At 31.2% G+C, this 19,801-nt stretch overlaps 1 long non-coding RNA gene across 1 annotated transcript in view; it reads right to left on the bottom strand.

The window, feature by feature from the left end:
* The window catches only part of LOC139774660 (uncharacterized), a 36,105-nt gene extending 16,665 nt beyond the window's left edge, over positions 1-19,440 (bottom strand). Inside the window, exon 1 of the long non-coding RNA XR_011718635.1 lies at positions 19,407-19,440. This is a non-coding gene — a long non-coding RNA (uncharacterized lncRNA). The remainder of the gene's footprint in view (positions 1-19,406) is intronic.
* Positions 19,441-19,801: the final 361 nt, after the last annotated feature.

Genomic DNA, 19,801 nt, shown 5'->3' with positions numbered 1-19,801 from the left:
TTATGCTTTTTGCAACTCCATAGAAAGTAATCAAGTTTATTTAGAATGCTCATTATTATCGATTTTATTTTGGTGCATTTCTGGAACCGAATTCGAGATCGATTTCCGGTCCGCAATGAGCTATGCGAAAAATTATTGCGAATATATTTCTGGCAAGATGCGTGAAAAATTTTCGCGATCGAGTCGACTCGTCGGATGGAGTATAAAAATGAAATTCAATAAACGCACGTGTAATATCACAGAACAAATTGTATTTTCACAGAAAGCGTTCGCACACCGCCGAAGGTTCTCCTTCGTGTTTTTACTCTCTCCATGGCATTCCATGTACCGCAGGACATGTTGAAATTTCAGTGAAACATCATTAAGCGATCAATAATAATTTTTTACAAGACCTTAAGTGTAGGAATATATATATGTATTTTTATGTTACGTCAATTATAATTCAGATATCAATTCGTGTATCCAATTTTGAGTAGGTATTAATATAAATGTACATTATTTTCTCCAAATTTAAAAATTTTATTCGTGTATTCAGTTTTATATTTCTATATGTTGAATAATTTTATGTAGGTATATCTAACTAATATCAGTAGAATATATAATAATGCTCTTTTCATATCAAGTTATAAAAAAAGAATAGACAGATATGTATAACTTCATGCACGTGGAGAGATTGAGATGGTAGACACGATGGAAAATTCATCAGCCGGACGTATTATCGTACCGCGACACAAGCATAGAATAATTTATATTCATTTATTAATTGAATGACCCGTCATCACTAGAGATCGATAAGTATTTTAAGTAATAAGTAATTATTCATTGTTCCGGAATAGAATATCAAGACAAACTCACAATACACCGAGATACCTTCAAGTAAGTAAGTACGGCAAAAATAAACCACTAAATAATGTATGGGAATGCGCATAGTTTTAATCTATTATAACTGCGTTTCACTTTGCGCTAATGTATCTATCTTAATAAATATGCCCAAATTTTTTGCAAGAACGTGAAACTAAAATTTTTATTAACAAGGGTTATATGTAAGTAAAATATAATAAAATTAATAACAGTAATAAATAATTAAATTATTAAGAATACAAGAAAGCTCGTATAATTTAAAATCATCTAAATAATAAAGAGTTTAGAGCCGTGACAGGATGTTCGTGTCGATAATAATATTTCTCTGTGAATTTTTAACTTTTAATTCCAACTCAGTCGATTTAAATATACAGATTCACTGTTCCAACAAAAACTATAGCTGTGTTTTAAGACCAAAAAATTTTCAGCGCGCAGTTCACTGATTGTGAGTTGGGAAAAATATTAAAAATTTACACAGAAATATTATTATCGACACAAACATCCTGTCACGGTTTTAAGCTCTTTATTATTTAGATAAAATTATAAATTATTTATTTGATAATATTATTCTTCTTAAATATACTGTTTGCATCAAGAATATATTAATAAATTAATAGAAATGTAGAGATATTTTTTATGTTTCTTTTCTATCAAACAACAATTGCGCGAGACATCGCAAGTAAATATAAAGGAAATGTCTCCTCACGAGATTAATTAATTTCTTAGTAAGGCGAAAAAACAGTTACTTGCTAAAAAAGTTTGAAGACAGATCTCACTCGTTAATCATAATCACGAACTTTGTATCCTTCTTTGCGCCAGTCAACTTTGTCGAAACATTTTATACTCGTGTGCACCACACCACAACAACGTCTATCATACATATCACAGAGTTACGAAAAGTTTGGTAAGAAAAAAAACCAGGAAGAAATGATATAACAAATTTTCATAAGAAGAGAACTGAATCCAGGTAAAATAAAATATTTTAAGTTTCTATGAGACGTCGGATAATCCTTGTGCAATATTTTTATATTAACACAACAATGCAATTTTTATGTTAAAATTAAGAAAGATTAATAAAAAACAGAAATTTCAAGATTAGGATAATTTCCAAATTATAAGCAATCAAAGTTGACTATCGCAACTTTTATACTTGTTAGTAACTGTGCATACCAATCTCTTACTTATTATTGATTTTCACAGTTCAAATAATGTTCAACTAATTTTATCTCTTGGTTTCTTTATTTAGAAATAATTCTCTTTTTCTTTTGTAAAAGTTGCTCTATCAACTTTCATCACTTTCTAACGAACTGCTTCTATCCATAAAGTATTTTATATCGTCTTTATTATTTATAATTGCGCGATTATCCTATAAGTTTATAAGTCACAGAAGACGCGTATGCATAGATAAACGGATGGTTACGTATATATTCCGTGATTAAATTAGCTCTAATCAGTCTTAGTCTATCCACTTTAAAGCAATGATCTTTAAGTAATATTACATTATTCTTATACTACTTGTAAGATAATATACAGATGTATACATTTACATATGTATTTATATACAAGATACATTTTTCATAGATCCATTACTTCAGATTGAAATAAAAGAATTTGTCATTCACCAATACGATGCGCAACAGCGGTGTTGTTCATATTGTACATATATTTACATATATATATGTATTTTTATGATCGATGGAAGAATAAAGCGAAAAAAGTACGAAAATATATAATTTAGATACATATAAACGCGATATTCCGCAGATTTATGTTTCCAGTACCTGTCACGATCTCTCAAGAGATTATGATACGACACAAGGAACGGCTCGCGTCGCACGATTTGTCGACTTGTATCTCACTGCATATACTGACGCAATGACTTTGTGTAAACAAATACGCCATACTGCACCGCGTATATATACAAGTGCCGAGCACTGACAATGAGTGTGGTGTAACAGCCAATTTGTTGCCATCACTACGAAATTTAATACGCGCTTTCAAATATATACGTGCTATACATTCTTAGATTCTGAATGGAGTTCGATGAATAGATTATTTTCATTCATTCTACGTTTCGTAACGACGCCAAAGACACCAATTAATTTCACTCGATTGAGAAATCTTAATGAAGGTATACTATTACTTAAGTTCTAATTTAATTCTTAGATGAATATTCCTCATTTATATATATATTTATATATATTTATTTGTCAGTAGCTGATTGCCATAATGTACAGTATTTGCACATAAGAAAACAAAGACAAAATTAGCTGAGCAATAAGAATATTATCTAAGCTGTAAAAATCTTTATATTGTAACATATTATTACATGTTACATTATAAGTAAATATTATTATTTTATTTTGTTGTTTAAATTATAATTCTTTCCTTTCAAAGATAACTTTAAAAGATTTAAATTAATTTAAATTTATTTAATTAAATCATAAATATTTAAAAATTTGACACAATAATATTTTATATAAATTATTTGTTTTCTTGCATTTGAATTATTTTATTATTACCTTAAATAATTAAAAATATATTATTTTAAATATGTATTATATATATGTATGTCGTTTACGAATATAATTCTATTTTATCCAAATTTTTGTGATAAAATAAATCATATAATAAATCACACACATAAAATAAATTATAAATGTTCCTATGCTATATCTTACAGTCTCCTGTCTTTTGTACGAATCCATTTCCATGTTTTGCTTCAACAGAACGCGTTTATAGTTTCCTAGCTTTAGTAGACCAACAAAATGTATAAGCGCGGAAAACGCGCGTAGGCATTCGTTTTCTCGTATTTGCTCTCAGCGTTCTCCTGTTTACGATCCGAGGGAAGGTTTCTGCGGCAAAAAAAAGCCGATTGCTCCCGTGAGAAAATACTGTCAGGATTTTACGATGGGTCCGTCTCGCATTTTGCCAATAATTCCGTGAAATATTGACTGCGACTACGTTTCGTTAAATGTTTACCGAATACTCAATTAATGATGGCTAGGATCTTGTGTACACATAGAATAGGACAGACAGAATATCCATAAATGCGATCGATAAACCTTGCAAACAGAGAACATGTTTATCGCCGGCTCAGAGAAACGCTTCAATCATTTATCCAGATCTCGAAACTTTATTTTCTATTATATAGGGATGATCAATGAAAATTATTCCACGAACTTTTGGTCTTAAGACAAATCTGAAATAGAGCCTTTAAAGACTCGAAATAAAAGTACATATGTAGGTATATATATTCTTAAGTATTGAAATTTTAAATCTCATAATTATGATGTAATCCAAGTATTTAAGTAATCTAAGTATATATTTGAATTTAAAAAAAGACATTTTATCGCGAGTACTTTTTTTTATTTTAGAACATACATATAAAGCATTTTATCAACTAATTCTATTATAATAACTTCACAATTTTATGTGTGGTACTCTATACATTCTTATAACGATATCCCTTTTACTGCGACATTTTATTCTCTATGTGTTGTTTCAAATTTTTACTTTATAAGACTAGAAATTAGATTTTTTTATTGCGTTTCACATTACTTGTAAGAATTCTTTTGCTATTATTTGAGAAAAAAGCAGTGTCTAAAATCAAGTCATTTCTTGTAAAAGAAATATATAAGTACTATAATCTATAATGGACTGCAATTCAATATTTACGTAAAGGTAAAAATTCGGAGCTTTTTACCTTTGCTTACATCACACGTTTCGCGGGTTGAAGTAAAACGTCATGCAATCGGCTTCATAAAATGCACGGTTGCTAAAGACATTTGCTGCATTTGACTACATGGCAGTAGCCTAGGTGCACTTTACACAGATAGCTGTAACTTTATGCACCACTCACAATATGCGCAAACATACATGTAGAAACTGTCTACACCGCAATTTCCTATATATATTCATATTTCATTATTTATAGTTCTAAAAAAAACTCAATATATGAGTTTTGCCATAAACGTGAAGTAATCCAAACGATATACATTTTTTAATCATAAAACCTCCTAAAAAAATTGAAATCTCTTTCTTTTAATAGAAATTTGATGAAATAGAAATCGTTTTTATAACTACATAGCTTTTAAATATTTCATAATTAAACTTCAAATTACAATTTTATTTTAGTTAAATTCTTTAAGATTTATACATTATCTTAAATATCTTGATATTATATCAAATATTTTGTAATAATAGGTCTAAATAAAAAAATATATAATTATTTTTTAATAATAATTAATATGCTCAACATATCCGAAATGTTAAAAATAATTAATGCAATTTTTAAAAAATACACTTTAAAAATATTATTTAGCAGAAAAAATAAATTTTATTAATTAAAAGCTGTTTTCTGGTCCTGCATTTTTAAAATTTCGATAATTTGTACTTTTTAGCGTACGGAATTTGTACATTTTGGCATAAAGCAACGAACTAATTTTTTCGTTATAAAAGAATACAAATTAATTTATCCGTTTATCTTCGTCATGTCGTGAATTTCCACAATGCCAGCTCGTGCAGAAATTTGTTTCAAAATTATATGCGATTTTGAATTAATATCGGACGGAAAGGAATAATCAATGAGCTGTTCGTAATTTAAGTAGGTCGACATTACAATATATGCTTCTCTTTGGCTTTTCTTCTTCTTGAATTATGCCGCCCTGAACAAAATCTCTAAGAAGCTCTAAGTGATGCATGGATTATTTACGAAGCACTTAAAAGTGTTAAATTGAGATAAAAGCATGTGCAAAAAGGGATGTCAGATATCGCGAAGAGGTGTGGGTTTAAAATTAGGTCAGAAAATCATTACATAAAACAGATCTTCATCGTCGAGCAAAATTGAAACTTTATACTCGCTGTTGCGCAATACGCCTTACTAAATTGACGCTAACATAGCGGAGCCCGAAAAGAGCTCCACGTGTGTTGTAACTTAGACGTTAATGGTAGTCGCGGTCAATTTATCATTTTAAAGTTTTATATCTCGAGTTACATTTGTGCGACAGTCTTTTAATAGTAGTTTTATAAACAGCGCCATGAATCTCAATAGATTAAAAAATTTCTTAACTTGTGAAGTTTATTTTCTCATGTCTCACCATATCGCACAAAGAGTAGTTTTTTACGAAATCTAAAATTTGTTAATCTCAAATTTACATTTTTATTCGGTTAAAATTGCATTTACCTCTGTATCTATTTATGCAGCTTTAATAGAATGAACAAGACAGTATGAAAGGCAATATTCAAAAAATAAACGTATGAGATGGATAATAGGAAACCGATTCCCGTGTGCGATAAAGTTTCCGCAGATAATGATAAATTGGGCGTTACGTTACGCAATAATTGCGCGATTAATTACACATGTAGCGATCGCTAACACGCGTGCCAATTTATTTCCTACGATCCTACGTATCTATCGATCTGTAGTTTCTCATTACCGTCTCGTGAGTATCAACGCAATAAACACGAACGCACAGAGGTAATTGACGTCCGACATTAACTTACACTGAGATAAGGATGATGCATCCTGATTAAATGGACCCACATAAACAAACTCTGTAAATGTCGCATTTATAGCGATTGCTCTAACGGAAATGAACAAACTGGGCAAACACAACAGGTAAATTTATATATTTTGTGTTTTGTCCAGGAACTATCTTGATTTTCATGTTATACATTCGTAATTAAATTATTTTCAATCGACTGGAAAATGTAACATGAATCAAAATAATATTTTACACGCAAAACAGATATCATAAGTTACCAAAATCTCAATTACGGTATACCTATATATATTTTTTTTACGAAACATTTAACGTTAACAATCACAGAATTTAGCAAACGTGCTTCGAGATCGTAAAATAAATACTCACTATTCTCTGCTAAAGACCATTTCCAGGATATATTGTATGGATATATATCTATATGTATATATAAGTACATATGTATCTTCTTGAGAAGTGTGTTAGGATATAAACTACGCTTCCGTGACCGCGAGACCTCAAAATACTCGCAATAGTCGCAATAATTGTTTCCGTTACCGCGGCGACTTCCGGGATTTTGTGCGACGTTAAAACGACTCCATCGTAATAACAGACACATAAATAAAACACACCGATGCCAAACATACGTCACTTTTTCTAATTTTATAAAAATATAATAACGTCAATACACCGTCAACTGAAATATCTAAAAAGCCTCTCTCAGTCTCTCATGTTTTTCAAACAACTTCAATGTTATTACTATTTCCACAGTCTGAAACAAATATTTCTTTTAAAAAACCGAATATGTATTTTCTTTTGCATTTTTAATGTATCAGTAACATTTATATTGATTGTAAATATGCGTGGCATTAAACATTTTCAAAACTTCTGCATGAAAAACTAATATTGAATACGTTATTATAAATATGTATTATTCTTATTATTGACACAATATAAATTAATAAAATAAAAGAAGAAATACATAGAAGAAGGCAATGTACCTATATTGAATTCAGTATGCAAAATTCAGCTTTTCATGCTCGAGAAAATAAAAGAACCGATTGACGAACTTCATTATTATATTCGAATTCATTATTATTAACATATCCTGGTGCTCATGATACTCTCCAACGATCTTAAAGCTAATATCACGAATATATAGATGATCATTTTATCGTCCTTCGAGAAACCATCCTTACTGTAGGCCACTGTAGGGCATCTAATCAATAGGGCGCGTACACACCGTGCCCTTAATATACAAAACGATCTCCAATTTGTATTCGAGTGAAATGTCAACCAATCGTTTGGAAATCAAGATATGGGAAAGCCATTACGTTCCCCATCATCGAAAGAGAATGGCAATCAAATGCGCTCGACCCGACATTTCGTTCCTATTAGATCAGCCGAAGGGAGTAATGATGCGGCTATCAAATTTCTACGCTATAGAAAATCGGGTAACAACGGAACACAAGAGAGGAAAGGCCAATATGTCGACAAGTTTACGAGCGATCGAACGAATTTTTAATGACGTACATTGTAACGAGTATGGCCATCGAACATGACTGCCAATTACGTTCTTCTTTACATTCATACATAGGGAAATTTAAAAAATTGAAATTTTTCCTGCAATGATATTTTTTACCCTATTCTTGCTATAATTCAATACCGGGGACACAGGCAGAGAGTAAAATAAAAAGGGGGAGAGTGAAATAAAAAGGGGAAGAATTTAATTTTCAAGCAGGATAAAATGTTTGAAATATGTACGGCGTTACCATATGATAATTTACTTCCATATTGAAACAAGACATAATCCAGAATACTGTGAATTTTTACTGTAATTTCATGTAAACTGCATTACAATTAATATTTATTATAAGACACGTTGAAAGAGTCGGGGGTTTTGTAACGAGATAAAGAAGGAGAGAGAAAAAGAGAAAAACAGGAGAAAAAAAACCTAGACTGAGCGGATTAGTTTACCCCGAGGCAAAGGATACTCCCCGGTAGTAGACCTTTCCCTCAACCAAAGTGTCTCTACGATACATCGTACCGATCCTTCGAACTGATATATCGTACCTCCATATTGGTTGAGTGATAGTATTTACCCTTTACGCACGGTAAAATAATTTAACATTCCTATGACGTGAATTTTTATTGAGCTTTAGATAGACCATTGTCTATCGAACGCGTCATCATTGTTATATTTACACATATGTTAACTTTTCGAAATTTAGCAAGTTGTATTGCGATACTTATATAAGTAAATTACTCGCTTAACTAATATACTTGCTTCGGATTTTTTATGTAAAAAAATGTTGCTGAGCATCTAATGTATTCCGTTACAATTTTCATTGTTACAGTATGTACAGATTAAATAAAATTTATTACTGATGAATCGAGCAACGATCAATTTACGAAATTATGGCATAATTATTTGTTGAACAGCATTTATTTTTCTGCAGAAACATTTCAATCCACGCAATCAGTAAACGTAATCAGTACGTAATTTTTTAAATTGTTTAATTAACTGACTTATCTCCTGACTGAGTATGAGTATATATAGTCGACTTGCTACTCTTTTAAGTATAATAAAAAATGTCTGATAATTTAACTCGTCTCATTTTTTATTTCTATTTTTTTTTCATATCAAAAGGTTTTTTTTTCGATTTCTCTCTAAATGAGTTAGATTCGCGCTGAATCATTTTATCGCGTTCTAAACATTTGCGCGCTGAGTGCAATTGACATTTATCGGCACTATTATCCTCTCCTTCGCAATTCGACGATGTTGATGCAATTCGCCTACGTTTCCATCGTCGTTTCCTCGAGACTAATTGTATCGAAGTCGATACGAGCGATATAATTAAACGAGCGACTTTTCTCGATAGCGCTATCGGTTTACACCTTTCTCTGTAATACGCATGATCGATAGATATAGTAATTAGAGAGGTGACTCAAATTAACCGTTGCGGACGAGACTCGTAATTACAGAGGCCCCTATCAAAGCCCGAAGATCTGTCGCACATTGGAATAAGAGACACGATACGAATCGAGCAGAATGGTCTCTGATTAACACTGTCATGCTAAAAAGTCATTAGCGATCTTAGTAACATCGTTAGCTTCTTTTGTATAATTTGAGAAACGATCGATCACAAGTCGAATTGGATTCTGAAGAACGCATTATGCAAATCGTGTTAAAAACAAACTACATGCGAAAAGAATATTACCGAGAGTACTATAGTAATCTCTAGTATAATAATATAAGTACTAGTATTATTATTATTATTATTGTCATTATTATTATTATTATCATTATTATTATTATTATTATTATTATTATTATTATTATTATTATTATTGTAACGATAATAATAGTGAACAGCGCAATTCAATGGTAAAAGGATATTGATTGTTACGAAAGATGTCTGACAACACAGCAAAATTGGAACTCAAACACTTTAGTCTCCCCTCAGGGACAAGGCAATCCTAAAACGCGTGCGTTGAATTTTTATTCTTAGGCCTTTCTCTAATAAATTGAAGATTCTCGAAGAATTTTGGGCTTAACGCGTCAGTTAACTTGCGCATTTCTTTATTAACATTCAGGGTTTGTCCCAGAAAGTTTGTCTAAGTAAACCTAAAACAAAGCTTCCTCTATGAGGAAGCAAAATTTACGATTATGTTACAATATTATTTAATTGTAATATAAAAACTATTTCATTTCTTTCTAATAAGTTCGAAACACTCTTGGTTTTTTAGAGAGAGAGAGATGAAAGCGAATATATAAAACGTATTATGCAGGTAAAAATGTTAAGGAACGCGAAAGCAATTTTCGTATGAGGCCAAACTTCAAAGTATAAGCCAAATTCCAGCGGATGAAAGCTGCGAAGTGAATCAGTAGAATACGTTTGAAAAACACTCAAGAATTTTTCCCTCTACTATTGGCTTTGCACGTGGACTGTTTAACATCTAGGGCGACGGCACGTATACTCACTGTTGGTCTTATGCAAAATGCTTCTAGCTGTTTGCTGACACGTTAACGTGAGTACATAATCGGTTTAAGTTATACCGTCAAACCAGTCAAACTGGCTTGCCTTGCTAGTAAATAAATATTTAATACCCTCGAAACGCTAGCAAGGTTTCGAGGTTCGAAAATACGGTCGGACAATAATCGTATCAACGTATTGCCTAAACATGAAGAATCATTGTAAGAATCATTCTTTGCTGAATATATATACTCAATATGCTTTTGTTATAAATCTGTTAATAATAAAATTCGGCAAGCTGCAAAGATATTATATTGAATAATCATAACAGCCTAAAAGAGAATAATAAGAATACATATCATAAATTACTAATTGTTTTAAGATTTTGAAACAATTGGTGAAAAATAATGAAAGTTATAATTAAAAGTACGCAAATTAAAAAATGTATCATAGCTTATAATTTAGATTAATTTAACTTTAATTATTGTTTAAGTATAAATATAAATTATAATTATTTAAAACAATTACTAAAACCCAATGTGGATGTGTTATGTTTTTGGATATGCGATATTATCTTTCTATATCGAACCGCTGTTAATTATACAAAATGTCACAATAGAGAATAAATAGGAAATGACCAGCAATATACAATTCAGCTCGTATTTATTTTCGCCCGTGTCACATCCATTAAAAATGATCAATTACACACGGTGATAGCTCACATTTAATAAAAAAGAAATTTTCCTGAGTAAAAATAAAATATTTTTGATTAAATAATATGAATAAAAAAAGATATTTAATTTCGCAATAATTCTAACTTATCATTTCGTCTTATACTTTTAATTTTTAAAGAATGTTATATATTTTTTCATAGATTTATCATATAAATCTCATATTGCATCTTCGTCAAAATTATATTCAACTACTCTAATCATTTCCAATAGCAGATAAAATAATAAATATTGATTTCAAACATTTGAAAAGCTATCTTCGACAGGAAATTCAGACTTTACCATCCACGCCACGGTACGCCAAAGCAAAGGAAATCTGTCCGCAGAACAAAATCTAAAAAAAGAATCGCTCTAGGGCTGCGACGATCGGATTTATCTCAGGCACATCAGTCCAAAAGACTTACTCAAAGATGAATATAAGAAAATAAAATGTCGCTTGATGTGTGTGCTCGAGACATTAAACAAATAAAATAAAGCGATTCTCCATTCGCCGGCACAAAATCAAATCGAAATGTCAACAAAGGAAAATATAAGATAATTTCAGCAAGAGTTTATAACGGAAAAAAAGAGAAGAAAAATAGAGAAGAAAGAAAGAAAAAATAAAAGTTACAGCAAAGAATATTATATAATTAAATTCTCTATTATAATTTCATATATTTCGTAAAAAATAAAACAATTAATTATAATCGCGAATTTTAACGCAAATATAGTATGCCATGGAAGAGATATATGTATATATATATATATATATATACATATAATATGTATATACATATACATATATATCTTACGTTCTATTATTTACGAACTACAAGTTAATTCCCTTTGATATTCCGGTTCTGGAAACATCGATGCACTCATGCGGCAATTATGAGACCGTTTCGAGGATCATATTCCCATGATATCTGCAATATGTACAGACTATGAGACGTCATGAAACATCTGATATCACCCATCAGGCATATCAGTCAACGAATGTCGGTTCCCCGGGAGAACAAACCGAGAACGGAAACATGACGGTTAGGTCCGGTTATCAAATGCGAGACAGAATAATGTTTGCCACCAGGCTTTCATTAGCATCAGCAATTATCAGATCCCATTTCATCGAGAAATTTAACATCAGTTTGATGATCGTAATCAAACTATAATTTAATCAAAATTAATTGGATTCATTTGCATTTGCAAAATTTATTGTTTCGACATTGAAACATTAAGCAAGTTGGTAATTAAAATGTAAGTTAAAATTAATAATTAGTAATAAATTAAAATATTAATATTCACGTAATATCATATACCTATTATGCGAATATTGTTTAACATTAATAATAATTTCTTATAATATAACTTGTACGCAGATGTTGGTCTACTAGAATTCAATATAGTACAAATAATATATATTATTGTTTATATAATTTATTATACGTAGCAGAGTATACTAATATCTGCAGACTCCATTCTAATTGTTTATCATCTTAGATCTAATTATTATTTTATTCGTTAAATTACGATTATTATACTTTTAAAAATGATATTAATTACTTTTTATTACAATTAGAATAAAAAATATCCAGTTAATAGATTATCGTTTTAATAGATTAAAAAATGGCAAATAAATATGATGGGCTTCAAAGCTATTTCAGTTCTCTGTCATGTGGGTTTGCAAATGTAATTTTCTTCGACGAAATCGATTGCTAACTCGATGCACGTGGAAAATTCTTATTAAGACGACAAATTCTTATGATCAATCGATAAACTTCATTAAAAGGGGATGGCAAATTACGCAGGGACTTTTATAGCGCGGCACCAGTCGATAATTGCGTAAACATGACAGACTTGTAAATTAGCTTGGTAATAATACCCGTAGACTCGCAATAACTAGGATATTCGCGCAATCTGTACATGATACATATTTGCAAAAAATTTTCATAAAATGTCTTATATTCAGAAGCTCGTATATTTACAAGTTATTCAATGTGTGCAAGTTGGATGTTACTGTAGTACATGTAATTTATCTTTAACGATTACCATAAAAATCTTTTTAAAATAATTGACTGCTTTCAATCAATCATTTTTTTGTCTGGTGTTAATTATTTCACTTTTAAACCGTATATGTTCTCTCAAAATTTAACACTTAGGTATATATATATATATATATATATATATATACATTGTGATTTAATTATTTACAAAACAAATCGACAAGCATTTTTAATTTTAAAAAATATTAATTACATATCTTTGCATAATAAGAGTAATATTAAGAAAAATAAATATGTTAGTAATGAGAGGAATATGTCTCATTTGCTGCTCTTATATGCATCTTTAGTCGCATCCAATATTGCTCGTATTCCACACAAAAAATTGCCACGATGTTATTCTAATTGCAAATCGGCCACGAGCAAAAATAAACGAGGACAACGCCGATGCGCGTCGTACATCGTGCTTGACAACCTTAACGTCGCATCGTTCTTTTCGCGCAGCGGAAATTTTATTAGCTTCCACGACACGCTCCCATTGGGACGCAAAAGTGATTTATTTTTCAGACAGATGGTGAGAGGAAGCTATGACGTCGGCGATAGACAATGTACACCTCAAGGCAAAGTATTATATGAGCTCAAGCGCGCACACACTTTGTTGTATTATTTTTCAATCTGTAAGAATATACAAATAATGAAATTGTGATATATATTTACCGTCAATTCACGATTTTTCTCCGGACTATTTTCATAATTCTATGTTATAAAGGTAAATTCAATATCAATTCGAATTTATCTTCTAAAATATTAAATACTACATTAAATACAGATACAGATCAACAGACGTGTGGTCTTGATATTTATTTTTATTTTCTAATGTATAACGTGTTTTGGTGCGAACACTGCGAACGTAAGGTTGCTGTGCTTTCGCTGTGCTATTCATATGAGGACACTCGAGCTATCTGCTGGCGCGAGACGCTTCGTGTATCGTCGAGTGATTTTCCGTCGATGATTCCTTTTCGCAAACGGTTTGCGAATATCGTTCCCCCCCTAATAATGTACTTTTACAATTAACATTCTGACACGCGCGTATCGAGGCGACGGCTGTTTGAAAGCAGGTATTTCGCGTGACTTAATTGTTCATTAGAAGGGAGAACCGGAATAATAGAGCGGTAACTATAAATTACCGTTCCCTTGCTATAATTACGGTCAATAATTATCTCTACAACAATGCTTGGATTTATCTCGAATAACTCTCGTGCTTTGAATTTCTCGCTGATTCAAAATGTAATTTATCTATAATTATTATCGGATCAGCACAGCGTAATTGTGCACGAATTGTCGAATAAAGCAATTCAAGTAACGGAAACTGCAATATATATCCACCGTTTGTTAATAATATTTCGTTTATTTTGCGGGATCATGCGTTGCATACAATATACATTGCCATGGAGGTAAAATATAAAACGCTACATTATCGTTGTACTTTAGTGACTACTACGCGCGCACTAATAAAATTAATCCGTTTTCGTGAGTATTTTCCTAAATGTGAAAAAAAAAACAGAAAGAGAAGAAAGAGAAAAGGAACAAGGAAACCTGAGCATCGAATAGCTTAATCACGACTCAGTTGCTACGCATCGTATCTGTAAGTCTCAAATTATCTTTTATTTTAATATACGATAATGAATCTTTGAATATTATTTAGTATATTCCAATTTATCTATATATCTATAAGATTATAAAATCTTATAAATCCATTACCTTGAAATGGATATATTGGCTATATTGGCGTAAATATTTAACTGTATTCTGTACATGTCGAAATCGTACATCGATCTTTATCAATATCTCTTTATCAATATCTTTACCAATAATCATCAATTTACGAGGATTTGCACGCATTAAAGTTGAACGATAGATCAAGATAAATATATCAAAACATTATAAAAGTTTTAGAATAGGAATTTTAAAAGTGTCTAATTTTAAAATGTTACGAAGAAAACAAAATTAGATGAAATTCCCTTTTCACACGTTACTCAAAATATTTGCTATGTTATGCCACGGTGGCCATATACAAAATAGCAAAGAGTATAAGATGAGTTTATGCGTCGCCGTAGTTCCATCACGAATTAAATCATAACCGGTGACGCATCCGGGACGTGTGGTTGGAATAAACTCTCGGCGGATTTTACGTATATCGTAATCGCGCGGATGCTATAGTTATAGACATAGACGACAACTGGCGTCGCCATGGCGACCTCAATGTACAGACGAGATACTCCACGTTTGTAATCCGCCGAGATTAAACCGGATTTTTTTGCTAGATGATCGCGCCCCGGATTGCGGTGCTCGACCATTTTTCACGGACCATTCGTTCGCCCGCTTCCATAAGAAATGCTCCTCACCGCGATTTCGAAATGCCGCGATTCATTAATAGGTGTTCCGATGCGCGATACACGTTGTACGATAAATCCGACCGTAATTCTCAATTAAGAGATCGACAGTGAATCTGCGATTGATTAATATACGTAAAAAGTTAAAATTACACAATTGAGGAAAGATATGTCTCAATATCTCAGAAGCGTCGATTTTATTTTTAACGATAGATATTTTAATTAATTTAAAATTAAATTCTTTTAAACTAAAATATCGGGATATTGATAATGAGAATAAAAAAATTTTAATTAAAAGATTAAAAGAATTAAATTTTTACAGTGGAATAATTTCATCATTATTTTCACAAAAGTTCAAAAATTCTTTAAATTACATTTGAGAGGTAAATATATGTAGACTAGGTATTTCTCTCTCAACAATTTTTGCACACGCGCCGAAGTGAATAAAAGCGCACAAAGGCGCATAGAAGCGTAACAAGTACGAACGAACTCAGTATACTCCGGATCGAAATTGCACGTGTACTCGATTCAAGATAAATACAACCACAACCGCGATATTGCAACTATTTCTGGCGGCAGAGGCCTTCGAGAAGTCTCGAGCGCGCTTTTTCAAAAAGGATGACAATTGCAAGGACGACGATAAAAGCTATAATGATACTCCTTTAGTCGAGCTCGCGCGTGATTTTAGTTGCATAATATATGTAACAAAACGCGGAGCAAGATTCAAAAACAACGTCAAGAGAGAAACTCCGTGACAAAGGAGTATCTCCTTTCTCGACTGTAAGCTCCTTACGGCATAATATGAGAACAGTAGCTTCCTATGCAATTGCCACAAGTGCTCTTGATGAAATGCGCCTGTGTTCGTAACGCGTGTTTGTGGAACGTTATCGAGGAAACTGCAGTATTGCATGTCCGACGATCCCGTATGCTGCCGCAGATGCAAGTACTGTCACTTACAAAGCTCTCCGTTAACTGCTTTAAACTGCGATTCAGCACGTTCGCAAGTTCTGCGCCGAGCTTTAAATCTCTCATCTTCGCGAAAGAAAAAACGAAAGAAAGATAGGACACGCGAATAAAGAAATTCTTCTTCGGCGAGTGATCGTGTGCATTCTAATGTATTGGTTGAAGTAAAAATGTCATTAATGCAACGAATTACCTCATTCGTCGTTTTAGAAAAGAAATGTCTTGTTGGGAAAGAAATTCTCCTGTCACAAGAACGGTATGATTCGAATGCAGATCTCGTTGTAGCCGTTTAATTTCCTGATGTTGCAAAGAGAAAAGAAAGAAAAAAAACATCGAGCTTTTATGATGAATATTGGCAGTAGCCAACGCGGAGGATAATAAAATATTGTATAGTTCAATGATAGAACAGTATTTCATTTTTTGCATACTTTACCTCTTTTATTCGTTCCCTTCATTGATCATTCATGTTGCATTCATGTTTCATTGACAGCCGCCACCTCTCCCACTGACTCACATTTGTTATCTATATAGTTTAATTAAACGTTGCAACGCACTGCATTCACGATTAGTTTTTACACGACCGTAGCTTCCATTTATCTCGCAATACATATTTTCATACATATGCATGTGCTCAGACGCCTATGCAAATCCTTTCTGACCTTTAATACGGTCTACCTTAGGGTGGAAATACGGTTACGATATGTGCATGATAAGTCGCCGAGAAATAGTCGCTATCAATATATTCCTCTTCATTATCTCTATTATTGTATAAAATAATACATTCACCTACTTTATACATTGACATTTGGAAACAAAAAGGTTCACTTTTATTATATTTATTATATTTATCGATTTATAACAGGCATGGTCAACTTCGAGCTCCGGAGCCACGACACTTCTCCCTTCTATCTACATAAAATGGAGGAAAGGGGTTCCTCCGCTGAATAAAGTTAATCATGCCTGCTAAACTTTATCCAGCGGAGAAACCCTTTTCCCCCACTCTCCGGGGATGAAAAAAGGGAAGCGTCGTGGCTCGGGAACTCGAGATTCATCATGTCTGATTTATAACATTTGTAGTCAATACTCTCCTACTGTAATACAATATAATATAAGTCCCAGAACTAACATATTTAATAATTATATATGTATATATTTAATGTTGTCTAAATATATGTATAATAGGCAATTTTAATGAAAAGATTATTCTGCATCTTATCGAAAGACACATTGACATCCAAAGGAAATAATGGTTTGAATGGAGAAATGAAATTTAATAATAAATGCGGTGAAAATGCGCATCGTTATTTTCATAGAACATACTGTTATATTATAGCGCATATGCAAACCATAAAGCTCGTAATGTAACTTTGTAATTCCGAAACTCGTACAATAACGTAGATATGCCACTTGCGTTTTACGAGAGACTGTAATTTCATTGCACGACAAAACACAAATTTTGCAGCTAGTGATATTTTGCAAATGTATTACAAACAAACAAATCAAATTTTTTAATATTTATGCTAGTTAAATTTTATTGTATATATGAAATTTTTAGATTCAAATTAAATTATTTTTACAATTTTAATATTAAACTTGCGCTTGGAATCATATTCGTATAAATTCGCGGAAATTTATTTTATTATTTGTGGTTGCGTAGTCTGTTGTAATAAATATCCATGCAGCTCTCGAATTTCAAAAAGATTTTAATATTCGCTTTTTCGTCTCCTTTCTTTGCAATTTATATAATAAAAATGTGATTTTCTCCATATTTTTAAATCTCGAAAAAATCTCAAAATTGTCTAAATACATAACTTGGTTTTCGTATCCCATATAATAGAAGCCCATTATGCTATAACGTACTGTGAGGATAACGGTATACAAATCTGGGACCGACCAAACTGATGATGAGAACAATGAAAAGAAAAGATCGATTTCTCGTTTCCAATATTGAAACAAATTTTGAAACTAATAGAAGTTTGGATATTGATATCCGTTACAAGGAGAATTTTCGAGATAACTCTGAGAGTTTGCAATATTCACGTTTAAATATTGCGCAAATTATAAATTGCGTTCAATCATAAAAATATATATATATATAATAATATTGCTCAAGTATATTTTATAAGTTTTTTACGTAATCCACAATTCATAGCGGATGCTTGTTAGCGTATAATTGACGCTAATGTGATGTATGTTAGCAGATTTGTATTAAAATAATTGAGTTATTATAATATATTAATTTATAAATGACACAATATGTTAAGGGATAACGAATATTCTCAATTACGGTAAAATAATTATCCCAATAATTTCTATATTATCTGACAAAGTGCTGTTACACGATTTAATAATATTTAAGCATATGAAATATTATAAAAATTAAAAAATATTTAACCATTTTTAACCAAAATATTCTATTAAGTCTACTTTTAAACTATAATTTGCGTTAGAATTCAGAATAACATCCTATTTATAATTTTATATATTGTGTAATACAAAAAATATTTGAAGAATTAGAATACGCCCGTATATAAAACATATATTAAAATATACATATATATACATAAAAATATGACGCATATAAAATTATAAATAAAAACCTAAAATCTGACACAAATTATAAAATCGTTTAAAATGGGCTTCATAAAACGAAATACGATTATATCTTTGAACGAGATCAATATAAAATTCGCAATGTTAAAGTTTGCGATAAAGTTCCGTTCCAAGTATTTTAAAAGTTTCAAGTGAGTTAAACTTCTCAAAGCTTTCAGTACTTAAGGTACTTAGGGTACTAAAACTAGAAGTGTCTTAAAATCGGAAAATTGTCAAAATATACCCTCCTAGAATTGATAGTATTTCAATGGCAAATTCCTAACAACTACCTTCCTAATTTTACGGAACAATAAATTATATAGCTTTCTGCGGCGGAACTTCTAGACCTACAAGACCTTAAAATACTTTAGTAGCATCGACAGTTTAATCAAACACGACTTAATAGAGTAATTAAAACGTCAAGACTTACCAAGATGCTCGAGACAGCGAGATAATCAGAATCTGCAACAAATAAGAAAAATTTGTAAATTAAAATTTAGATTAATTATTTTTCGTTAATATGATCGCAACGCATATTTATATATCATAATTTTTCTATCAACTTGTGATTATACAACGTAAAAAATCTAATCTTGAAAGAACCTAGGTAAAGAAATTTATCGAATAAGATAGATATATTTTTCTTTTTTAACCTTTATGGAAATTAATTTAAAAGTTTACTATCGAACAAAGGGATAGCGAATATTAATTTTCTCTATGTAGCGCAAAACAATACCGTATCATCCAGGATAAAAGAAGAATTGATATCGCGCTACAACGCAAAAGCTGGATTAACATACATATATATGTATATATACAATATAT

This window comes from Temnothorax nylanderi, unplaced genomic scaffold (assembly GCF_030848795.1).
Source record: "Temnothorax nylanderi isolate EJ_2023f unplaced genomic scaffold, tnyl_v1.0 TNYL_tig0084_pilon, whole genome shotgun sequence".
Lineage (NCBI taxonomy): Eukaryota > Metazoa > Arthropoda > Insecta > Hymenoptera > Formicidae > Temnothorax > Temnothorax nylanderi.
This window is presented reverse-complemented; position numbering and strand designations above follow the sequence as displayed.